At 42.8% G+C, this 14,545-nt stretch overlaps 1 long non-coding RNA gene and 1 pseudogene across 1 annotated transcript in view; one reads left to right on the forward strand and one right to left on the reverse strand.

Moving 5' to 3' along the window:
* The window catches only part of LOC128098706 (uncharacterized), a 104,520-nt gene that overhangs the window by 13,998 nt on the left and 75,977 nt on the right, over positions 1 to 14,545 (reverse strand). The window contains exon 2 of the long non-coding RNA XR_008214308.1: positions 7,203 to 7,377. This is a non-coding gene — a long non-coding RNA (uncharacterized LOC128098706). The remainder of the gene's footprint in view (positions 1 to 7,202; positions 7,378 to 14,545) is intronic.
* Positions 10,730 to 12,250, forward strand: LOC128098705 (glyceraldehyde-3-phosphate dehydrogenase-like; annotated as a pseudogene).

Genomic DNA, 14,545 nt, shown 5'->3' on the forward strand with positions numbered 1-14,545 from the left:
ACCACATTCCCTAAACACACTGTCAATTACCAAACTGCACACCAGACGTAAGAGAGCAGAGAGTCTGAGTCTTAACCAATCGCAAGGAAGTGTTTACATATTCTGTTCTTCATTTATTTACTTTGAGACAGTCTCACTAGGTAGACCAAGTTGGCCTGGAACTCTGAATATGAACCACCACGCCAGGTTTGCAAATTTTATAAACACGTAGCCCTAGATGATTTTCTATCTACAAACATTTTAGCAGGTTCATTGTTAACACTTTTTACAAGTCACACTCATTTGCTTTTTTCCCACCCCAGTTAATATAGAAAACCAACATCACCTCAGATAGTTAATAATTACAAGCTGAAGTTTCATCAGCAAATTCCAGTGTATAGCTTTTAAATAGTAAAATCCTAGAAAAAGGATGAATCACCATGCCAGGCTTGCAAATTTTTACAAATATATGGCCCTGGAAAGGCTTTGCTGGGGCCCTTCCCAAGGATTTGGAATAAGCTGTACGGGGAATGCCCTTGACACATCATTAGCCTAGCAATAAAGTTTTGTCTTTAACTTAACTGGATCTATTTTTATTTACTCTGTGTGTGTGTGTGTGTGTGTGTGTGTGTGTGTGTGTGTGTGTGTGTGTGTTGTCAGGGATTGGACTCAGAATGTAAAGCTACATCCTTAGTCCTCAGCTTCATCTTTTAAAATAGAAAAATGGTAGCTGGAAAGATACCTCAGTGGTTAAGGCCCTTGCTGCATTGTCAGAAAGACAAGAGTTCAGATCCAGCACCCACATAACACACACTAACACACATATATAAAAATAAACAGATACATCTTTATAAATAAAATGGAATGGTTGCCTTACTGTGGATTTATATGTATTAATATTTAAAATACTGTATGTAGACCATGCTTGTATTAGAGCATAGAAATTATAGCTGTTTATTCTTTATTATGATCCTTCTTGGTTTGATTATCCTCTGAGGTCTCATGTGCTGAAATTTAATCCCCATTTGTGGGGAGTTAAAAGGATGGAAATCTGACCCAACTGTGGTGGTGCTGAGCTAAAGCCTCAGGTGATTAAGATTTGATAAGGTCCCTTCACTTTCCTGTTGGCCAGATAAAAAGAAAGGCCAGAAGAGTCTTAGGACATGCATAACTCATCTGTAAGCACGGGATGTCCGGCGCCACTCCAGGTCTCGGCCAGCTGGAAGGCCATCACCAGATGTGGCCTCTCAATGTTGCAACTCCAGAACCAAAATAAACCTATTTCCTTTCTCTTAAAGATTTTAAGTTATTATAATTAGGTGTGCTAATGTGTCTGTAAGTATACATGAGTGTGGAGGCCTCAAAAACTAGAGGTGGTGGATCTTCCGGAGCTAGATTTACCAGTGGTTGGAGGTCACCCAAAAAGGGTGCTGGGAACCAAACTCTGGAAGAACAGTACTAGCTCTTAACCACTGAGCCATCTCTCCAGCCTCTAAATCACTTTTCTTTGTAACTCACCTAGCCTGGGGCATTCTGTTACTAGGAACAGAAACTAAACTGACAGATTTGTAAAACGTATTGGCAAACATATTGAAAAGCATAACAAAAATGATAAGAAGGAATGGTAGTCAAATACAAAAATACGGGTGTGTGTTATGTGAAACAATGGCTCTCTCCATCTATCGAGCTGCTCCACCTGTATCCTGTGCTCAGCAACAAGAACTGCAGTCGTCACTATTCTGATCTGCTCTCCTTTCCTTAAATATCTCCCTTTTTGCAGGGTGGTGGTGGTGGATACCTTCGATCCCAGCACTCGGAAGAGGCAGGCAGATATTTGTGTGTTCAAAACCAGCCTGGTCTACAGAGCTAGTTCCAGAACAGATAGAGCTACACAGAGAAACCCTGTCTCAAAAAACAAACAACAAATCCCCTTTTTCTAGAGTTTTACTGTTTAAAACATATGCCCTAGAATCTGCCAATAGAACCAGCTTTTCATCATTAATTATCTAAGGCCATATTGATTTCATATATTAACTGAGTTAGGGAAATAAATGAATATGACTTGTCAAAAAAAACTATAAATTCGTTAAAACATCTATAGATGAAAAAGATTAAGACGTCATCTAGGGCTGGCAAGATGGCTCAGTGGGTAAAATGTGGGCTGCCAACTTCCAGGACCTGAGTTTGAGCCCCAAGACCCACACAGTGGAGAAGAGAAGCAACTCCTCTAAGTTATCCTCTGACCACCACATGTACACCATGGCATGCATGTACACACACACACACACACACACACACACACACACACACGCACACATCATACACATGTGAACAACACACATACCCTTAAAAGTTTTCAAAAGAAGTTATCTATTTCCCAAAACTATAAACATCACAGTTGTTCCAATTCTTCATTCACTAATTTGGCAAATATTTGCTATGCATAGAATCTGTACTGTTGTGGAATATTATTTTAAGATGTGTCATATTTGTTTATGCTGTGGAACATTTGTTTTAATGATGCAAAGTTGTATTGCATTCTTTTTGTTGTTGTTGTTGCTGTTTGGTGGGGGTTTGAGACAGGGTTTCTCTGTGTAGTTTTGGTGCTTGTCCTGGGTCTCACTCTGTAGACCATGCTGGCCTCGAACTCACAGAGATCTGCCTGACTTTGCCTCCTGACTGCTGGGATTAAAGGCATGCACCACCACGTGTTGCATTCTTTTATGTTGCATTTATTTAACTCTGTGAAGCTGTGTTACTTTGCCTGTCTAAAACATCTGATTGGCCTAATAAAGAGCTGAACAGCCAATAGCTGGGAAGAGAGAGAGAAATAGATGGGATTAGCAGGCAGAAAGAATAAATAGGAGGAGAAATTGGGGAAGGAAAGATCAAGAAGCAAGAAGAGAAGGAGGGGAGGATGCCAGGGGCCAACCACACAGCCACACAGCCACACAGAGTAAGAAGCAGTGAAAGGTAAAAGCCCAGAGGCAAAAGGTAGAAGGGATAATATAAGTTGAGAAAAGCTGGCAAGAAACAAGCCAAGCTAAGGCCAGGCATTCATAAGAAAGAATAAGCCTTCGTGTGTTTATTTGGGAGCTGGGTGGCAGGCCCCCCAAAAGAGCAAAAGAGTAAAAAACAATCAACAAAACTGTACCTTGATGGACCAGATAACAATGATTGAAATAATGAAACCAACATTACAATGTGAAGCTGTGGTCAGAGTAATGAAGGAAATCTGAGGACACAATAGTAGGAGACCTGATACAGTTTGTGTTTACAGGGGCAGGAAGAAGGGAGACAGGAAAGCCTTCCCTGAGAACATGATGACTGTCTGGGGTCTGGAATATGAGTTATTATCCACATGGCAAAAAAAAAAAAAAAAGAAAAAAAAAAGAAAAGAAAAGGAGAAAGAAAGAAACGAAGGAGGAAAGGAAGGAAGGAAGGAAGGAAGGAAGGAAGGAAGGAAGGAAGGATGAAAGAAAGCCAATTATTACAGCCTGACAGTTGATATAGCTTCAATGCGTCCCCCAGATTTCAAGGATTGAAAACTTAAGGTCTAAATTAGTATGTTAATGGTATTTGGAGATGGGACTATTGGCAAGTGTCTGGGTCAGAACAGCAGTCCTCATGAATGGATTAGTGGGTTACTCAGGAGTGGCTTTATCATAAAAGCAAGTTCTCTCTAGTTTGTTATCCTATCCCATCATGTGGTGTATGTATTATACCAATATGTATTAAATGTGGTATCTATTATAATACTATATTATAATATAGCATGAAGACTTTCACCAAATACTAGCACCATGATATTGAACTTCCCAACCTCTAAAACCATGAGCTAACTAAACCTCCATTTTTAAAGAATAATTAATTGATTGATTGATTATGGGGGGAGGGGTGTCTCAGTGTATTATCCAAGCTATTCTCAAACTCCTGAGACATCCTCCTGCCTCAGACTCCCAAATAGTTACAACTATGAGGAAACACCATGCCCAGCTCTGGTCTTATTTATTTATGTTTATCATTTTTAATAATGTATATGTATGTTGTCTATGTGGGTGTATATGCATGTGTGTGCAGTGTCATCAGAGGCCAGAAGAAGGCATCAGATCCCTTGGAACTGGTTAGATATACAAGTGGTTCTGAGCCTCCTGATGTTCGTGCTACGAACCCATCTTTGGGTTGAAATGCTCACACCCACAGCAACAGCTCCATTCTGTACACATTATCTAATCTCAAGTGTCTTATATTGCTATAGGAAATAGACTGAGATGGGGTAGAGTGTGTGAGAAAGTCTTAGAAAGCAAGAAACATCACTTATTCAAAGGACTAAGGAAATGTGTGTGGTTGGAACAGAGGGAGCAGGGAGGGGCCCTGCACAGGAGGAAACTGGAAATTAGGCAGGTCAGATCATGCAGGGGATTGGGGAAGGAAGTAATTACAGAGTTTGAAACAAAAGAGAGCATGGTCACTTTAAACTTCTGCAAGATCTTTTTGAGGTAGAAGTGAGAGGGAAAAGTTGGGAGCAGTGCTATTTTCTCACTTTTATCACTTGGACTTCTGAACCGTGTCAATGTTTTAACAGTCATAAAATAACAATGAATATATTTTATCCCGTCAAGGGAATACGATCTAAAACAAATGAACCTTATTGCATTTCAAAAGGATAACATAAGCACACCAGAGGGTGTGAAGGCAGAAAGAGGTGATCCAAGTAATTTATGAACAAGGTATTTTTGACATCATGCCTGCATTCTTTAGACAATGGACTGTAGTTAAATATTGAATATGCGGCTTTTAATATTTATTGTGAATGAGCAAGAGAGATGATGAAATAAGGAAGGGATGAAAGTGTATGCACACCCCAGGAACTACCAGACAGAATCTACCCAGTAGCAATGAAAACCCATCAAAGTTTAAGCCTCTGAATGCAGTAGCCTAGGTAACATGAGCTAAGCTCTTGGGCAATGGCCCACTCTAGCCACAATTTAGAAAGCGTAGATGAACCTGGAACATCTGAGGCAGAGAGTCAGGAGTGGTTCCAAACCAACATGGTCGTCAACAGAACCCAGACGCCAGCGTGGTCAAATGTGGGTATATGCTCGGAAGAGAAAAGTATTAAACACAAACACACTGACGGGGATAGCCCATGAGTTTGTATTAAGATGAATCATACGAGGAAGAGAGAAAGGGAAAAGGGAAGAGGGAGGAGAAAGCAGGGGGTGGAAAAGCTTCCATATGGTAGATATCATAACTTGGACAACCATCATCACCAATAGATTCTAGACTTGTGGGTGGAACATGGTAACTAATTAAACAATCTATGTAGCTCTCCCTATAATAGAGTGCCTTCCCAGAAAAAGTTGTAAACCAAAAGATTAAAATTTAACAATTTTGCAACAGCATACATACTTATTAGGTACTTCTCTTGTAGCTCTGACAAAATAAGAGATAATAATTGAAGATGGAGAGGTTTGTTTTGGTTCTGGGTTTAAGACCAGCGACAGCCATCACAGGGAACATGGGTAAGTTGGGGGTTTAGAGGATGAGGCACAGCCCGGCTAACAGGAAGACTGCTGGTCACATTGTATCCATCATCAGGGGTCAGGGAGACGCAAACGCTGCTGCTCCTCTGACGGACTCCCTTTTAGTCTGTTTTGTTTGTGTGTTTGAGAGCATTTGCCAGCATGTCTAAGTTCCTGGATTCTGTCTCTAGCCGGGCGGTGGTGGCGCACGCCTTTAATCCCAGCACTCAGGAGGCAGAGGCAGGCGGATCTCTGTGAGTTCGAGGCCAGGCTGGTCTACAAAGCGAGTTCCAGGAAAGGTGCAAAGCTGCACAGAGAAATCCTGTCTTGAAGAAAAAAAAAAGAGAGAGAGAGAGGGAGGGAGAGGGCACAAGACGGGAGAGGTACCAGGTGAGATATTGAGAGCAAGTACTGCTTTCTCAACTCTGGCCACTTAGTACATTCTGTAGTTGTTGCTGTTACCATGCCCATCTGCATTATCATCAGGCTTCAGAGGCATTATTTCATCCCCTGAAGTTTGTTGTCGAAAATGTGAGGGCTGAGGCTGGAGAGACGGCTCACAGGTTAAAAGGGCATACTGTTCTTGCAGAGGACCTAAGTTCAATTCCCAGCATCCACATGGGGCAGCTGAAAACAACCTGTAACTCCAGTTCCAAGGGATCTGGTACCTCTTGCCTTCCCAATCACCCACACTCCCATTCAAATACCCACACAGAGACACACATACATATACATAATAAAAATAAACTGAGTTTTATTTTTAAAAGGGAAGGCTGTGAATACAGCTCACTAGCAGGACATTTTTTCTTTGTATCTCTGAGGCCCTGAGTTTGATCCCCAGCACCAAAAACTAAACCCTGGGTTTTGTCGCACAAGGTGATAAAAATCTTGGGAGGCAGGAGGATCAGGAGTTCGACGGTACCCTTGTCTACACAGAAAGTTGGATGAAGGTAAGTGAAATAATCAAGCTAGCAAGCAAACATCGTTATCAGAATATTTAAGTCAACTAATAGACCAAGAATTTGAAGAACAGCTGCCTCTCTGGTTTGGTCTCCAGGGTCTGCTCTGTTGGTCACTCCTGATGCTTCATGAGCTCATGCTGGGCTCCACTTTTTCTGGCCTGCTGAGGTAAGAGTCTCTGCCTCAGGAACTGCTGAAGTGCTTTGCTACTTAAAGAGAAATTAGAATATGACCTGTGCAAGGATATGAAGCAACTTGAAAAGCACCAAAGAGTCAAAATCGGACTAAATCCCACGAAGAGGCACTTGACAAGCTTTTAGAAACATGAAAGTCGCAAACTTAGCCATGAGATGGGCGAGGCTATTTTGATCCTCCAGCTGGGAGAAGGAGGAATAGTAAATGTCCGAAGGACTCACTTTTCGTTAATCTCATCTACCTTTCAAGATTGACATTAAATGGCTGCTGCTGACGGGAAGGAAGGACTTTGCCAGGAAACATGCAGCTGAGGCTCTTGCTCTCTTCAGTTTCCGCCATCTTTGATTATCTCACGCAATTCCCAAACTCCCCTCTGCTTAGCATTACAACCTCAATACCTCAATTGTTATTGCTTTCTGAAGTAGGGCATAATGTTGCATATTCCAAGATGACAAAATGAAGATGCCAGGACCCAACAGATGTTTGGCACAGGTGTTTTTCATCCCCAAACAATTACCACCACACACAAGCAGAACAAGCTACCTTACTCATAGATCATACTACGAAATACGTGATTCCTATGCAGAGTTCCAGAAGGAAAACGCGTGCTCCTTCCCTTTGATGCTCTCGTCTTCCTACACAGACTTAATGAAGACATCTGCCTGACAATAGTCAGCTTATCAGATGAGACAAGAAGCAGCCAAATCTCTCTTGTCATCTGCAAAAAAAAAAAAAAGAATCCGAAGAAAAGATGTCAGAAATATAGAGGCTTGATCTTGCCCTCAGTCCATCCCTTGCTAATTATAAAAATAATGGATGGTGAATGGTTTTACAATTCTCTTAATTTTGACATTCCCTCCTGAAAAACAAAAGAACCATTATTACTACTGAAACCCGTGAGCAGCATGCATAAAATGGACTTGATAGGGAAGGAAATTGCTTAAGAGAGGATAATTAAAATATGTGGCCTTTCCACCTCTCTGGATGTTTGATCCAGTATGCAGAAAATTCTACCTGATAGACAAGAGGCTGGGTGGGAGTGTTCGCAGTGAGAAAACAAAGGGTATCCCCTAAAGGATTTGCAGTGCACTTTGGAGGAGTTTCCACAGCGCCCACACTTGCAGCTGACAGAATGGTCACCACCTCCTAGTTTGTTCCCCCAGCAGCTCTCTTGTCCTTCTCTCCTCTCCTCTCTTCTGCATCTCAAGACAGATCGATAGATAGATAGATAGATAGATAGATAGATAGATAGATAGATAGATATTGATAACGTAAAGGCAAAGAGAAAACAGATAATCTCTTATACCCTTTTTGTTGTGTATCTTATTGTAAATTCTTACTATTTAGATTATTTTTCATGACAAGTAAGTACTAGATGGACATTATTTGGTTGATGGATGGATGGGTGGATGGATACGTTTGTGACATTCTCCCTAGATTCTACTGTACTATGCTGTTTTAACAAAGAAGCAGTTCAATCCATGACACCAGTTTATTAGAGAATGTAGATCCTTTATGTGGCTCCAATCATTCACTGTCCACTGATTTCCTCACTGCACATGCTCGTGGTAAAAGCACGACTGTCTTTGGGGAAACAAGTGTCCCTGATCCTTTTTGCTGTTAGACCTGAGTCAGAGGTGTGACTTAAATCCACCCAGCGAGGCTCTTTCTCCTGAGACTATGAATTCTCAGTGAGTGATGTAAAATGGAGAGAACCTTGTGGAGATGGTTTCCATGGCAACTGAGACAAGAGGTGCACTAAGTATTTTTGGTCGAGGGATGGTTGCTGTTTCTCCTCATTCTTGGTCCTCTAAATCCACCATTCCAAGCCAGCCCCTGGAGCCTCCCAGCCTGTGGTACCTGCATTCAGAAACACCATCTCCATCAACAATCCTGTTGATGATCAGTCTTAAATCAAGGTAACAGTGGTCAGTTTCTATTGATCACAGTTGCGAATCTCCTCACAAAAATGACTCTCTAGAAGATAGTTTGCAACTACTCTAATTTCAGTAAAACTACATTGAGAAGAAACCCTGACTGTGTTACATAGCTGTGTGTAGCATATAGGCCACACACTTGGTTAAAAACATTTTTAACTGCTTTCTCTTTTAAATAATTCCAGTAGGGGTTGGAGAGATGGCTCAGTGGTCCATAGTGCTTGCTGTTCTTCCAGAGGACCCAAGTTCTCAGCACCTTTACTGAGCAGTTCACAGCTAGCCTGTATATAACTTAGCTCTGGGTGATCTGATGCCCACATCTGGCTTCCTTGGGCCCCTGCACACATAGTACATACTGACACACAGATACACACAAGTTAAATATAAATAAATCTTTAAATAACTCCTTACGTTCTGTGAAAATGGAAGCCAATTTTTGAAAAGAAAGAGGTAGTATCTTAGTCAGGGTTCCTATTACTGTGATGAACACTATGACCAAAGCAAGTCGGGAAGAAAAGGGTTTATTTGGCTTACACTTCTACCTCATAGGCCATCACTTAAAGAAGCCAGGACAAGAACTCAAACGGGGCAGGAACCTGGAGGCAGGAGCTGATGCAGAGGCCATGGAGGGGTGCTGCTTACTGGCTTGCTTCCCATGGCTTCCTCAGCCTGTTTTCTTATAGAACCTGGGACCACCAGCCCAGGCACAGCCCCACCCACAATGAGCTGGGACCTCCTCATTAATCACCAATTAAGAAAATGCCTGACAGGCTTGCCTACAGCAGTCTTCAAGAGGCATTTTCTGAATTGAGGCTCTGTCCTCTCTGATGACTCTAGCTTGTGTCAAGTTGACATAAACTATCTAGCACGGGTAGCTTGCTTTATGAAAGACTGTCCTTCCCATTTATGACAGAAGAAGAGAAGTTATTAATAGATAAAACCAGAGGTTTTAAATGTGGCATAGTGTGAAGCTTGAAAATTCTAAAATGTCTCTGAATTAGAAAGACTGTTGAATGGAAGGATCAGAGAAATGGCAGTCGAGTGACTGGATGTGACAAGCAGACCTGCTATCAGTGGCCCCAGTTAAGCCTCCTGTTGACAGGCAGCTGAGGCATGAAAGGGCAGTACCTGAGGGAAGCAGAGAGAGGACCGAGGGTGAGAGAAGACACCTCCGGGACACAGGACACAACTCGATAAGACGTTGCTGGTTCGTGGCCACTCTCAGTCTTCTGAAAACTTTCACCATGTCTCTGACTTTATTAGGGAATTACTTTTGATTCATATCTTTGCCATTTCATCGTTTTCCATATCACAGGAACAAACTTAGAGGTGATGAATTCTGTGTTATAGTATTTTACCATACCATGGACAACACAGAGCTTAGATAAAATAGAATGAGAGATGAGAGAGAAAGAGAGAGAGACAGAGACAGAGACACAGAGACAGAGATGGGGATGGAGGGAGGGAGACAGACACACAGAGAGAGAAGAATACAGAAAAACAGAGAAATGAATAGAAATCTAAAGCTAAACTGCCTAAATTAAAGTTCATGTTGGCAAGAAATCAAAGCCAAGGTCTGTCTACTAATCAGGAGACCCAGGATGTAGCTCAGCCAGTAGGGTGCTTGCTTAGCATGCTTGAAGCACTGGGTCCAGTTCTCAGCACCACACAAATGGCCTGTGGCTGTGCACATCTGTAATCCCAGTACTCTGAAGGTGGAAGCATGAGAATCAAGAAGTTCAATGTCGTCCTTGGCTACATAGCAAGTACATGTTCAAGGACAGCGTAGACACATGAGACTTTGTCTCCAAAATAAATAAATATTTATTGAAAAAATGAGAAATGATCCATACATAATGATCGCTGAAAATTAAAGGGGAAAAAAATCCCACAATTCTGGCATAAGAACTAGAGAAAACACAAATGCAGCCAAAACCAGGGGGCGATGGACTTACAGACACACAGAGAGGACTTAGAAAGTTCATCAGCTCCAATGAAAATAAGAAGTGGTTTCATACTGCTGCACACATTGAAGATGTCACACATCAAGAAAACTTCTGGGCTTTCTGCTCCTCCCTGTTCCAGAGACAGCTGTGTCTTTTCGTGCAGTGCCAGCCTCATCCCTGAGACACAATGGTGAATGTCGGAGTGAACGGATTTGGCCGTATTTGGACGCCTGGTTGCCAGGGCTGCCTTCCAGTCTGGCAAAGTGAACATTGTTGCTATCAATGACCCCTTCATTGACCTCAACTACATGGTCTACTTGTTCCAGTATGACTCTACTGTAGCATGAATCTTAAAAGGTCTTATTAATAAAATCAAACCTGAGCCAGGTATTGGGGTGAATGCTGGAAGGTCAGAGAAGCAGAACAAGCCACAACTACCTCACCTTGCCAATTCCTCAGCTGGTCCTGTTTCCTCAGACTGGAAGCCTCTGAGTCCTCATCCAGAATGAATCTCAGCTGAACTGTGTTGCTCCAAAGCCTGAAAGCTTAACCAGCCAAATGCTTCTAGTTTCTGGTCCTCACACCTTATAAACCTTTCTGCTTTCTACCACCACTCCCTGGGATTAAAGGCTCGCTTTCTGGGATTAAAGGCGTGAGTCACCATGCCTGGTTATTTCCAATGTGGCCTTGAACTCACAGAGATCCACAAGGATTTCTGTCTCTGGAATGCTAGGATTAAAGGTGTGAGTGCCACCATTTTCTGGCCTCTGTATCTAGTGGCTGTCTGTTCTCTGACCCCAGATAAGTTTATTAAGGTACACAATATTTTGGGGAACACAATACCACCACACGCTACCCATGCCAAGTTCAACGGCACAGTCAAGGCTGAAAACGGGAAGCTTGTCATCAACAGGAAGGCTATCACCATCTTCCAGGAGCGAGATCCCTCCCACATCAACTGGGGTGATGCTGGTGCCTAGTATGTTGTGGAGTCTACTGGTGTCTTCACCACCATGGAGAAGGCTGAGGCCCACTTGAAGAATGGGGCCAAAAGGGTCATCACCTCTGCCCCTTCTGCTGAAGCCCCCATGTTTGTGATAGGTGTGGACCGTGAGAAGTATGACAACTCACTCAAGATTGTCAACAATGCTTCCTGCACCACCAACTGCCTAGAACCCCTGGCCAAGGCCATTCATGACAACTTTGGTATTGTGGAAGGACTCATGACCACAGTCCAAGCCATCACTGCCACTCAGAAGACTGTGGATGGCCCCTCTGAGATGCTGTGGTGTGATGGCCGTGGGCTGCCCAGAACATCATCCCTGCATCCACCGGTGCTGCCAAGGCTGTGGGCAAGGTCATCCCAGAGCTGAACAGGTAGTTCACGGGTATGGCCTTCCATGTTCCTATCCCCAATGTGTCTGTCATGGATCTGACATGCCGCCTGCAGAAACCTGCCAAGTATGATGACAACAAGAAACTGGTGAAGCAGGCGTCGGAGGGCCCACTAAAGGGCATCCTGGGCTACACTGAGGACCAGGTTGTCTCCTGTGACTTTGACAGTGACCCTCACTCTTTCACCTTAGATGCTGGAGCTGGCATTGCTCTCAATGACAACTTTGTGAAGCTCATTTCCTGGTATGACAATGAACTCGGCTACAGCAACAGGGTGGTGGACCTCATGGTCTCCATGGCCTCCAAGGAGTAAGAAGCCCTTCCTGTCCCAACTCAGCCCCCGACACTGAGCATCTCCCTCAGTTTCCATCCCAGACCCCCAGAATAACAGGAGGGGCTTAGGGAGCCCTACTCTCTTGAATGCCATCAATAAAGTTCACTGCAACCATTGAAAAAAAGAAAGAAAGAAAACTTCTGATAAAGAAAAGGCATTCAGACTGGTTTGTACATAACGTATTATTATAGCATTAATCATGCTCTCTGTTTTTTTAAACAAAACACATTCATCACTAAATTTGGTAAAATGCCAAAAAGCATCTGGAAGATGCCAATGATCTATTTTGACATTTCATCACAAGTCAATTATTTTTGGAGAACAAGCATGTCTGTTTGTATGACAAAAATTACAAAGTTGGGGACATGGAGAACCATTCACACACACACACACACACACACACACACACACACACACACACACACACACACATAGTTGCAGGTGAGCTGGCTCAGTGGGTTAAGGTGCTTGCTGATGGCCTGAATTCAATCCCCAGGACCCACATGGTGGAAGGTGTGAACAGACAACTATCACACATACCACATACACACAATACAATCAATGTAAGTATTTTAAATAAATTGTTTTTGAAAAGGAAGGCCAGGTGTGATATTGTACGTGCTTTTAAATCCAGCACCCAGGCATCAGAGGCAGGTGAGTTCGAGGCTAGCCTGGGGGAGCATAATGAGACCCTGTCAATGCCTTCAGAGGCCAGAAAAGGGTGTCAGATCCCCTGAAGCTGGAGTTATAGGCAGTTGTAAGGTGATATTTTATTTGTATTAAAATGTTATTTGTATGTTAATAAATAAAGTTGCCCGGGGGTCAGAGCTATTAGCAAGCCATAGGAAAGCAGGACAGTGGTAGCGTACGCTTGTAATTCCAGCACTTAGTAGGCAGAGCTGGGTAAGTCTCTGTGTGTTCAGGGATACAGCCATTATTGGATACACATGCCTTTAATCTTAATACCAATCATGGAAAACCTGGAGGCCTATACAGACAGGCTGTGAGGAGGCAGTCATGTGGTTGGGTTTACAACCAATGAGAAGGCAGGACAGGAACTCTATATAAAGACTTTAACACAGGGGTAGCTCTGGTTCGGAGAGGTAGGACCACCGCAGGAGGAAGGGTAAGGTTTTAGCTCTTAGCTCTGACCTCTTGGCTTTCTTCTTTGCATTGGTTCTGTGTTTATTATTTAATAAGAAGGTTGGATACATCTACATTTGGCGCCCAACGTGACAAGAATTCATTAAAAACCGATTGGCTTGGCTTGGCGGCAGGTCCGGTTTCCAGCCTGGGCGGCCCGGCTGCCTAGCTTGGGCCCAGGCCTGACTGACCCGCAGCTGGAACTGCTACAAACAACTCAGACCTGCCCCGCTGAACAGGGCCCCTGCCTGTAAAGCCAAGGCTTAACTCGGCTCAAGCGGCTACACTTTCTCTCTCTCTCTCTCTCTCTCTCTCTCTCTCTCTCTCTCTCTCTCTCTCGCTGGATTCACACCTCGAACACCAGGTGGCTGTGAAATTCCCTGGGATTCTACTGTTCTACCCAGACTTGGTAAGTCAATTAACATATCTATTTAAAAGAGAATTTTTTTCTACATTAAAAAAAAAAATGGGCTTTATGTGTACATTGGAAGAAAATTGGGCTTTGTTTGAAATTTTAGGCACTCTGACAATGGAACAACTATATGAAAAGATTAATATTGATCAAATTATTCAGTTTATTACTTTTCTTATCCTCATTTTACTATTTAAAAAGATCGTCAACTTAAGTGCCAGGATAACAGTCTTAGAAAAACTTGTTAAACCGGTAAAAATGAATTATAGAGAAATTCAAATTCAGACAGAAGAAATAAATAGTGAAGTTGTTTCAAAATTGGATCGTAAGGTTACAGAAAGAAAGCCAGTTTTCACACAATCACCCTTAATTTATCCAGTAGCCGTACAGCAGCTACCTGATGAAGAGAATGAACAAAATACTTGGGTTCCAGTTGAAATGTTAGACTTACGAAGATTTAAGGAGGCAATAGCATCTTATGGCATGCACTCCCCATATGTAAAGCAAATGTTAAACACCTGGTCAACTTGTAATAGGATTATACCAAAGGACTGGCGGGAATTGGCACAGGCTGTTCTTGAACCCGGACAAAATCTCCAGTGGAAAATGTGGTTCAGTAATGAGGCTAAAAATATAGAAAGACAATGGAGGGATAGCGGAATACAAGTCTGCCAGGATCAGCTTATTGGCGAAGGCCAATATGCTTCAGTACAAACACA

Source organism: Peromyscus californicus, unplaced genomic scaffold, assembly GCF_007827085.1.
Source record: "Peromyscus californicus insignis strain IS unplaced genomic scaffold, ASM782708v3 Scaffold_6__1_contigs__length_162567912, whole genome shotgun sequence".
NCBI lineage: Eukaryota > Metazoa > Chordata > Mammalia > Rodentia > Cricetidae > Peromyscus > Peromyscus californicus.